Source organism: Temnothorax americanus, unplaced genomic scaffold (assembly GCF_048541705.1).
Source record: "Temnothorax americanus isolate GAGA-0224 unplaced genomic scaffold, ASM4854170v1 Scaffold21, whole genome shotgun sequence".
Taxonomy (NCBI): Eukaryota; Metazoa; Arthropoda; class Insecta; order Hymenoptera; family Formicidae; genus Temnothorax; species Temnothorax americanus.
Genome location: NW_027509349.1, coordinates 3,762,935 through 3,775,000, shown reverse-complemented (window position 1 = coordinate 3,775,000; position 12,066 = coordinate 3,762,935).

Genomic DNA, 12,066 nt, shown 5'->3' with positions numbered 1-12,066 from the left:
ACTCCATACTCTGGCATCGTGTGTCCGACCTCCATGATTCGCCACTACTGCTAATATTCTGCCATTATAATCACTAACCTAAAGTATAACATAAAGTATAACTTAATAAGAAATGCTTTTAATATTTATATTTATATCTCAAGTAAAGAATATCGGGTTTTGCTCTGTCCTCTATTACATAAGAGATATACAAATCTTTCCAATTATCAAATTACATTGTCACGGCCCTGTATGTTATGCTACGATGAAATGCTGCTCGTTGTAGTAGAGAGAAAGATCACCTCTCCTATTACAAATAATCTACTATTAAATTTTTACTTACTATCATGACATTTAACGAATGGTATAATTTTCTATTTATATATAAATGTTCTCTTCTTTTAACAGGTGGCCAAATTGCTATGTGTGTTCCATCAACGGCTCCTTTTACACCTGGGAAATTGGTATTAATCCATAATCTGAAATATGATTGTGTATCTTAATGTTTTGTAATATGAAAAATTTCTTAAGTTGCAAATGTTCTTATATTTTAATAAAAATTGGATAAAAGGAATCAAAAAACTATTTTTTAATGTTTTACAACTGGAGAAAATAATAGTTTAATTGACTCACTGTTGCTGGATTATCTCAATCTCATTAGCTTGCACAGGAAATTTGATCCATTGTGGTATAATGACATTTATTGCATTTATAATTTCATGTATTGCACCACTAATAGATGCCTGGCACATACAGCTTAGAAAATCTTGTCCAACTCTTCTTTGATAGGACCCTGAACTTAAAAAATTTAACGTTGCTAGAACCTTTACAATTAAAAAAACAATAATTAAGATATATTTACAATAGCTTACATATAACTATTATAATTTGCAACATGTGAGCAGTATATTTTGATATAATACATATTTATCTTTAACTTGATCATTATTTTACCTTTAATTCCAATGGAATCGCTGTTGGTCTTACAGCTTCTTGCACATAAGGTTGTATGTTTATGCATAATGCCAACACAGCATCTTTTGAAAGCCTGTGCATTAAATATTTTTAATATATATATTTATATTCACAATATATTTACACTGTTACATAAAATAAAATAAACAAGATATATAATAAATAAGATACAATAAATTCAAAGTTCTACGTATAAAAATTATTTTTACTTTAAAATATATAAATTATTATATTTATGTAATTTATCTTTATACTTTTCTTCATGTTTTTATTTTTAATATTTAATCTTGTTAAAGTATTTTTTTACCTACCGATATAAAGAAAGAAATTGTGATTCTGGAATTTCAAAAGGGTTAACTGCATCTCGCAGTTGTCTTCTCTGTATTCTTAATAAATTCTTTTCTTCCTCATTAGCCATTTGCAAAACCCACCATACTGCAGCCATATTATAATTATGCATAAAAATATTATTAAAACGATATAACTATACTATTATAATTGTATGTTGATGAATGCTAACAAGAATGTATATATATACATATGTACCGTACCACATTTATTCTTATTCCGAAGTATGTACATTTATTAATTCCCTAGATTTCCGCCTTTCCGCCACCAAGTTTCATGGCGAAAAAGTTCACGTGAAAAGTTTCATATTTCCGCGGTTGGGAGAGGTACATACATGATCGCGCGAAATCATAGAGTTCACGTGAAACTTTTCACTTTTCACGTTTCCACCCTAGGGGAAAAGTACATGATCGCTGCCCTGGTCCCTGAGCCGAGAACTCTGCGTTGACGGTGGCGCCGTACCGTCGCGGCAGAAATAAGAACTCTCTCCTCTCACTCTCTCCAATGGAGAATTCTGTCTTGTGACATGTTGACAACCTCCTTTTAAGTTGCGGTATATTTCTTTATTATTCGCTCTGTACTTGTGCTCTAACGTTTAACGTATTCGTGAAACTCGTGAAATTGACCGGATGGTAAGATTTGCAAGAAATATATATGCGGAAGGAACAGTCATCACTCCTTTCGATAGTCGGAAAACGGCTTGTTTTCCGTATGTTTAGGCTTCGTTTTATGGCTGTTTGTTTATTGTCGAGGGAAAAGGATAGTATCCGGTCAATTTTTGAAGTGTGCTGAAACGATCTGTCGTGATTTTTTAATGAAATGTCTTTTTATTTCGGAAAATACCGCAACTTAAAATTAGGTGTTTTCCTCGCCTCGATAGTAAGAATCCAATATGGCCGCGGTGACTACCCAGGAGCCTTAAGAAACAACAATTGAATGCATTCCAGACATATTTATTTGCTAAAATTTGTTTATTTCACGCGACGAAAATTTAACCTGTATGCTTTCCCCCTGCCGCGCCGCCTGCCCCGCAGCGGAACGCAACCAACTTTAATTCTTAATGCAAAGTTTAATGTACATTCAAAGCGCATTATACGCGCATTGGCGCTCCTTGGGATGTCAACCCCGAGAAAAAAGAATTAGATCTGTCGAGATATGACCAGATCTGGCTCATCAGATCTTGTCTAGTGTTTTCAAAACACCAAAATAAAGCTTTCCTTCGTTAAGAATTTCCTGAAATATTTTAAATTTTGTCATGATATTTTTAATATAAAATATGAGATATCTCATAAAGTATTCACTTTTCGATAACTTTATACCTTCACACTTCTACGTAGACTAATGAAAGAAATCGAATAATAATATTAATTTTTATTAATCTTTACATTTGCAATTTTGCAAAATTGAATTTGCGTCTACAAAATGCAATCAAATTTTTTAAAATAATTTTTTGTTTTTTTTACAACAATAGTCCTGCAACAATAGACTATTTTCTTACACTCTGTATAACCAGTAAATAATTCTTATTCGAGTTGGTAATTATTTATGCAAATCTCCAAATAACTTTTCACTTTTGTTTAGCCATTATCTGTAAGCTTATAATGTACGAAATAACTTATATTTTCGTGATTGTCTTTTGTATTTTAGATATAAAGCGAATTGATGAAAATGCGTTTATAACAAATAACTAACATTTTTTTGTTTATAAAAAATACTTGTTTTCTGCAAATTATATCTTTATCATAAATTATTTTTATATAATTATATCAAAGATATGTATTATTGTAATTGAATTTCTTTAATTTGTTACGTATAAATAAATTCATATTTATATATTTAAATATCATGAGACGAATATCTATCAACGAACATTAAATTTATTATAGTTAAACATGGCCAAATATCGTCATACCTAAACAGTTTTCGATCAAACACAACCGAGGTTCGACTTATATCTGGACAGATGTAATGGATTTTGGATCGCATTCGAGTAATAAATATGGTTAAGTATATCTAAACAGATACAGTCGAAGATCTGGACTGTTTCGATAAAATTCAATCATCAGATATGGTTTGATCTGAGCAGATATGGTCCGATCTGGACCATCAAAGATCAGATTACACTCTATATATTGTTATACAAGGTGACCCATTTTAAAAAACGCATCTCGATAATTCTTCAACGAAGCATTTTCAGCAAAAATGTTTCAGACAAAAGTTGTACGGTTTCGAGGGGCACATAAGATAGTGTCATTAGTTTGACCTTGAATAGTTGCTTGAAGGTCACGTGAAAAGGTCACCTTCAATTTTTTAAATAAAACCCCCCCATATTGTAGTATATCCTTTGAAAGGGCATAAAATAAGAAAAATTTTGGCGCAAATTAGAGGTCGATCAAAATTTTTCTTTTTTTATGCCCTTTCAAACAATATACTACATAATGGGGGGGTTTCACTTAAAACTTTTTAGTGCCTCAGGAAACACCAACTCAAAAATTTTAAATAGAACCCCCTGTATATTGTATAGTATATTGTTTGAAAGAGCATAAAAGAAGAAAATTTCTGGCGCAAACCAGATGTCGATACCTTAATCCGTTCGAGTGTTATTTAGGATCAAAGTTCGAAAAAGCCAATTTTTGAACCTAAATAACTTTTGAATGGGTCAACGTATCGACTTCTAACTCGCGCCAAAAATCTGATACGGGCTTAAGGATCACAATATCACTAATGACGTTATGATAAAGAAGACGTTAATATGATTAATTTCAAGTTAATTTATTTTTTTATTTTTGTTCTAAGTTGTAGAACTAGAAAAAGATAAAAAATAAGTTAATCTACATTGATTATAGAAATAGACAATAAATGCTCTTTCATAGATCCATTATCATAGATAGCACAAATTTTAGAGCCGCAAATATATTTAGCACGCAAAACTTACTTCATAAGTAACTGTTCGTCGATTTGAACGGTCGCTACTATTTGACGATGCGAAAGAATGTCAAACCGAAGCGCACGATTCTTCCGAAAGAGGTCTCGCCGATGCCCTCTACCATTAAAGTCACTAGATTTATAAAGTACCGCCAGGGAGGAAGAGATAAAGAGACCGATCTCCATTTACTTATAAAAGTAGGCTAATTTTTGGGCGAAAGTTGGTGGCGCTAATGTCGCCTAAATGGTAAAGTTCCTATAAAATAAAATTGGACTCAGACACAATAAGAAAAATAAGGAATAAGATAAAGGAATAAGGAATAAGGCATGTTGCATCTTATTTTAATGTACGTGTACTGAAGTGAGATGCGACATTCCCTTATTCCTTATTCCTTTATCTAGCTTATTCCTTATTTTTGTCATTGTGTCTGAGCCCTTAAGAACGTTGCACGTAACAAAGTTTTAGTCATAATCGTAAGGCCGTAAGAAAATAGACCAATCACACTCGATTATTCTTCGAGCTCAAGGAGAATAATCGATTGTGATTGGTCTATTTTTTTACGGCCTTACGATTATGACTAAAACTTTATTACGTGCAATGGTTTTTAATTAGGACACTGTTATTAGTGTCCTATATTAGTAGAGAAACGCAAACTTGTTTCTCCTTCTGATTGATCGGTTATAGACCAATAGACAGCGGGCGTACGATCATAAGATGGCGGCGGCGGCAAAGTGAGAATCACAGACTTCTATAATGTTCCTACTTCTAATTGATTGGTTTGTAGGGTATCGTTTTGTGCTTCAACTCACTTAAAAGAATAAACAATTTCTTAAATAAATATACGGATTAATTTTTTTCAAGTATTATGATGTTCGAATATTAATGCAAGGCACTGTATATATATATATATATATATATATATATATATATACAGTGCCTTGCATATATATATATATATTACATTAATAATTTTAAATATACAATTAGTCCGTCTACAATTACGTTATAGACAGAACGAGCCCAAAACACTAATACTACGTTTACGCGAGCGTTACTTCTGTAGTAACTTACGATAATTCACTTGTTTACGCGGAGTAAATTATCGTAAGTTACTACAAAATCCCGTTTACGCGAAGGAATTATCGTAAGTTACTACAGAAGTAACGCTCGCGTAAACGTAGTACTAGTCGTTGTAGTAGATTAATATCGTACGGGAGCACAAGATGGCTACGGCACCAAAGTGGAGGTAAAGTTTGCGATTCTCTACTAATATAGGACTCTAATACATATGAAGAGTTTCGCGGGTTTCAAATACAGAATCAGTTTAAAAAATTGCACTTAAGGTGTAAATTATTTACACTACGTAGTATAATAAATGTGCACTTTTTGACGCTATTTTGGCTCCATTTTGCTAAAAAAAAATTTTTTTTTTAAACAAAACCGACTTTTAACCCTTAAACACATACTGTCTAGTCTGTAACGTTAGTACATAATGTGGGTACGCCATACCCGACTCGCGTATTTCAACTATAAATCGTGTCCTGTGCATCAATTTTAAACTTTTTTTTTAATTGTGTGCCAAACTGTAAGGAACAAGACCATGTACATGATATTGTGATTTAATGTTTACCTTCAAAGATATTTGCAAATAAGTCGAATGAAGTCGAAAGAAAATTTTGCAAAAATCACTTTTTTTATTATAATTCATAACTTTAAAAAACCCGATAAAGACATTTTATTAACGGATCTTAAAAGTACAGAACTGATAGTAGATATATGAAAAAAATACGTCATAATTATTTGTTCCAAAAAGTTGAATTATTTGACATGGTGAACTTGAACAATTTTTAACTTTTTTGGAGCATTTCAATCATGTGAAAAAAATTCCTGTAATTCTGAAGCTAATTTATAAATATTTTTAAGACTTTACGTCTAGTTTTTGCGATTGATAAGCATAATTTACAAGTTAAATTTGGCTTAAAAAACATGGCGTTGAGTCAACAAAATGGCGAAAATGAGGACATACATATTTAATTGTTTTATAGAAGTAGGTTAAAAAAAGTGTGCAAGTAGAAACTTGCACACATTGTTTTCTCATAGTTTTTAAGTGTGTAAGTAGAAACTTGCACATTGCTTCCTCATAGTTTTTAAATGTGCAAGTAGAAACTTGTACATTGCTTCCTCATAGTTTTTAAGTATGCAAGTGGATTACTAATTAGCACAATAAAATAGTTCGTTTAAAATAAAACACTAACGAAAATTGTCTTAAAACTTATATTAATCCGATTTGCCTCAATCTACCCTGTTATTTGATGGATAGAGTATCATTAAAGGAAGATTGTTATTTAATTTGGCGAGGATCGGTGAAATGATTACCGAATTCTGGTTAAAAAGTGTATAAGATGTACATGTAACATGATTATCAGTTTACATTATCGATTTACATGTAACTTTTTAAACAAAAATCGGTAACTCTTTCATCGATCCTCACCAAATTCAATACCTTCCTTAAATAATATTTTATCCATCAAATAACTTGCACATTTTTTAAGCAAAAATCGTTACACATTTTTTAAGCAGAAATCGGTAACCCTCTTACCGATCCTCGCAAAATTCAAAACAACCTTCCTTTAAGGGGATCCTAAAGCCGTCTGTAATACTGGCTTTTTTTCTTAGCACTAATCTTTTAATTGGCTTTATAGAAATGCAAAATTCTTGTCTAGAATTAAAGTACGCATCAAAATCTAGGTCATGGTGGTCGAAATTGTATCGAAAACGAGAAAAAATTAATATTTTTGTTAATTTTTGGTATACGTGACGACAATATTTGCTTTGTACAAAAATTCCACAATAAATATCCACAAAATTAGACCGGCATGACCTAGGGACAACATTTAAGAACAATATCGTGCAATTTGATCTAAAATTGAAAGCCTAGAAAAAAAGATTAGTTTAAATAAACTTTTATATGTGCAAAAGCACATTTAGGTTGACATTGCGTGTAGCGAGAGATGGCGCAGCAATCGAAACAAGGACAAATGCCTCTCGTTAGAGACAAGGACAGATATATTAGATATATGACATAGAAAACAGGATTAGAAATGTTGACATTACCGACGTCGAGGAAGTTCAGCCTTCACTTTAGAATCCCCTTAAGAACAAAATCGTCGTCAAATTTGCGATTTTATCTAATTGCATCGTATAGTATTGCCAACGCGAAATTAGCGTTTTACCATAGACTTTCAAATTTGATCGCTAAAATTATTTATTATCCCGAAAATCAGCTTGCGTTTATTCCGACACGTTATTATTGTTTACTCCTTGTTAACCCCACGCTATTACGTAAAAACGTTTCCAAGACTGGCGTTAAACGTCTTCTTGGAAAAAAAAAACGCAGTGTGAAGACCTCAAGCACGGCGAATTTTCATCGACGATTCACCAAAGCGCCTTCCGTGGCTTTTAACCAATGGAGGCGGACATTCGAATCCAAATACTTCCAGATCCGCCATTGGCCGTGGTCGTGGGCCACACTGGAAATAAAGTCGTGTTTCGCCGACCATGAAATCCCTCGTGGAGGATGCCATTGTGGGCGAGCACGGTCACAGCAGGGGAGCTCAAATCACGTGACATCTTTCATGTCCGTGATTTGCTATCGAGGGTCCTCGTCGCGATTTCGTTATCGACGGAGATTTCCGTTCGCGAAACGAGCTAAACCAATACTCTTTGTCGCGGCGCGACAGCCACGAGTTTTCCTGTCGCATGTCAGAATTTTCCTGCGCGTTAACGCGTCGCGACGAGATTTTCGCAGAAATAAACGAGACAAAAAGAAGCCGTCGGACAGTCGCGAAGCGACGCGCCCGAGAAAAATTCAATTGACGTCGGTGACGCGCAGAAAATGGTCGCGATAAAATATGCTGGAAAAAACCGCGTGCTTTTCCGACTGACTATATATATATAACTCCGCGTCGCGCAAGGTCAATGGTAAACGCGAAAGTCAATGTCAAAGGTGAACGCCGCTCGACGGCGAAAAATGCTGATCGCCTCGAATGCATCTTCATTAATTTTACCAAACATCATATGCAATCATTTTCGACACGTATCTCAGCACTTTTTTCCTTGTTCTACGCTCTCACAATCAACGAAATATTTCGCAGCACGTACGGGGAATAATATATATAGCTTGATCATGCTTACGGGCACGTGATGGCACGTAAAAATAGGAATACGCGCTACTATGCTCGCGCGGAACTAGTCCTGGAGCACGCTAATTTATCATTAAAATTTATTCATCGCTTGATATTCATATTGTGTGTATTTTCGTTGATGCATTTCGTGCGTTATTACATATTAATTTACTACTCACGGTGCCGTAAAATTGTATATTAATATAAATATGCGTAGTAATCTCTCTCTCCCCCCCTCTCTTTCTCTCACTCTCTCTCTCGTATATGATTTATGCGGGAACATGTGACGTTGGGAAAAATTCTGAAAGCCATACGATTGCAAAATCAATGTTCCATCTTGTAGGATGAATGACGTACTAATCCGAAATCATTAATATATGAGGACAATGATAAAAATATCTTATCGCGATAAAACACGTCTTTCCTTTTTCAACAAACAATTTCACGTTTCTCAAAAATTCGCATCGCGTTCTTCTGGCCTTTCAAATCTTCGTGCATTTTAATTAAAAAATCGTCCGTCCGTTTCGATGGATTGGAGAATAACCGTCGATGAAGCGAAAACGGATTGACGTAATTATTTGCGCAAAATAGCTCCGGGCTGTTGATGTCGGCGAAGTCGCATGGCCGTAAGGATCGCGAGAAGCAATTAAACGGGCTATTCTAGGATTTCTAACGAATCGCTGTAAAGAATAGTCTCGCTTGGACAATTATCTCGCAGCTGGCTTATCATCGCGCCGTTGCGTCGTAACTCGTAACTTGAGCGGGTATCTTAGTCGCACCTTTTATGTGCGCTTACGTCGAATCAATTGCAATGACGCGCGTGCTGACGTACATGCAGATTGCCGCCGAGAACCCCTGGGCTTATCTCGATGATTGTATCTGATCCGAATGATTTATAGGCGATTTTTCCTCACCTCGTCGGGGCGTAGAAAGTGCCAAAGTTATCGGCGTATCGAAATCAAGACCTCAAGATTGCAATTAAGGAACATCTTTTATAAACCTATTAAAATTTATACTCGGACGAACTTTATACTCTCGGACAAACAAGCTTCGAGCGATAGTCTTCGTTGGAATTTTTTGACAAAGAAACGATGTCGAATCAGTCGAGAAATTTTTCATTGAAATTAAGGTCATGAGTTTTAAGGACAGGTAGTATTTCACAGCGCTCGGTCAACGATATTAACATAAATCATCTAACAACGCGAAGAGCTTCTTATTAGCGTATTGTTCGCGATCGGGCAAGGACGGGCTTGAAAAGCCGCGAAAGGTCGCCGAAAACATAAATCCGCTATTGAGACGATAGATTTCGATTAGAATAAATGCCATGCAATTCATGCAAATTTTCTCGATGCAAATAGTAAAAAAAATGGATAAATCTTGACCGCGTTTTTCCTCGTTTTAAGTATGTACTCTTCACGTGCAGTATTATCCTACATTTATGATGTCTCGCAGCATACAGATGCAACATGAATACGTATATTTAACTTCAATGATAAACTGGATTTCAGTAAAATGATCTCGATTGCATTGCAAGTACTCCTTTCGCAGGAGCGCAATTTTTTCATCGGTATCGAACGTCACACGGCGACTTTTTCTTCGAAGCTCGCTCGATCCCGGCGAAATTCGATACTCGGATACAGACTCGGACCTGTGCCTGACCGAGAGAGGGGCGGACGTGCGGTCGCTGCGGGACACCCCGTATAATAATGTCTCCTCTTTCGGCCGCTTTTGAGCCTCACGGGAGTGACATTGGCTGTTCCCGTATTGATTTATATAGCTCGCCGTTGCACGCGGCCCCGGCCACGGTTCTGGTAAGCAACGGCTACCTCGCCTTGCACTTGAAGATGCAATCGAATAATGCCTTCTTCGCTTTAAGGAGAGAGAGAGACGACGATCGATGGTGTCGTTAAGAGCTCGAGAGCACGCGCACGTGCTGCGCATCGTATCGCATTGCATCATATCGCCCGGTCGCGGCTCCACCCAATTGTACGGGCGAAACGAGATCGAGAGGCGAGAATCTCGCTGAAATTTACGCGCGTTTGATGAGCGCACGTAAATTCGTATTATTACATTAATTTCAAAATAGCGAGATACTGTATAATAGCGCTATGCGAATCGTTGCGGAAAATATTAAATTCGAGGTTCTCCACGAAAGCGTCTCGTGATCGAACGGTTGAGAAAGTATCTGATACGTGTACAGAATACGTATACGTGTTAAAAAATAAATCTCTGTCTTCTTGTCGTTCCTTTTCTTTTGATATATTCAGGTCATTTCATGTTGACGGGAATATTTTGTCCAAAGCTGTATCCGGAGCGTTTCCCTAAAATATTCCCGCGCGGGAATATATCGCCGTCCGCAAAATGTTTATGATAAATTTTCGCGAAATTACGAGCTACGCGCAGTATTCGTCACGTTGCGTTTCCGCGAGGACGGCTGAATGTGGCGATCATTAGCGGAAAGAATGAGCAGAGAATGCCGTGGTCATATAATTCGAGCTCCCCGAGAAAAGACGTCCGTAAGCAGGGGTAAAAAAGGGGAGGTACGAATTTGCACGAGAAAATCGTGCAAGAGTTGCCGACGTTTTGCAACTGCGGCCTTTAAATATGCAATTTTATCCCGCTGGGTCGAGGCCAGAACGCTAGAGATTTGCAAGCTCGATTTCGTCACGTCGCCTTGGCGCAAACCGCAAGCAAGACGCGATTCCCCCGGAAACCCTTCGCCGACTTCCTTTTTTCCCCGCGATAATCCGGTAATACCGGGTGGGTCGTTGAAAAACGGAACGCTTGAATATCCGTACATCGCATCTGAACGGTTTTCTTCTAACTCGCGTCGAATTTTCTCTAACTTCTCGCCTTTCCATTTTCATAGATAAAGTATCTTGACAATTAAAAACGTTAAATTACTTCTCCGAATCATGCGTCGATCTATATATGAATAATTGAATAATTTTAAAGCACAAAACTTCCCGAGATTTTATTATACTATTTTGTGCGTATATATCCTTTTAATCGTGCTGAAAAGTTCTGCAACTTACCTCTTTCGCGACGTAGTTTCTGAAACATAGCGAAAGAAGGTGGGAAAGAAAGGAGCCAAAGGAAAAAGAAACATAGAGACGGCGATATCGTTGAGTTATCGTATTCGAAATTAATCCCTGCCGCTTTTCTTCTCTCTCCTCCTCCGTCGGCATTATTGTCGCGGCAAAATCCGTTGCTGCAACCCTTGGCACGTCGCCATCGCGTACGCTATATACTTGCGTACGTTCCTTTATTCTCTCCTTCTCTCCTCCTCTATGTGCTCCTCTCGTTCCTCGTCGTTCTGGCCGGCACCATACGTCCCGGGCTTTCCTTCGGCCCTTCGTACCCAGCCCTTTCAGTCTCGACAATGAAAGCGAGAGCCGGTTGCGCGCGCGGACCGCAGCTGATCCGCACGGTCTCCGGCTCCGGCTTCGGTAATTGGATACGACAGTTTTTAATTAACGCGTTCGTCTCGAAGCTGCGACTCCCAGAATGCCGCCGGTCCACTTTATAGCCCTTTATCCCTTTATAAGCGTGAATTATCGGTAACGCGCTATAAAGCGTTACTTGATCTCCATGCAAAATGTATTATTTTAATGCAAACAAATATGAAATGATGTATCTTAAGATATTTTATGT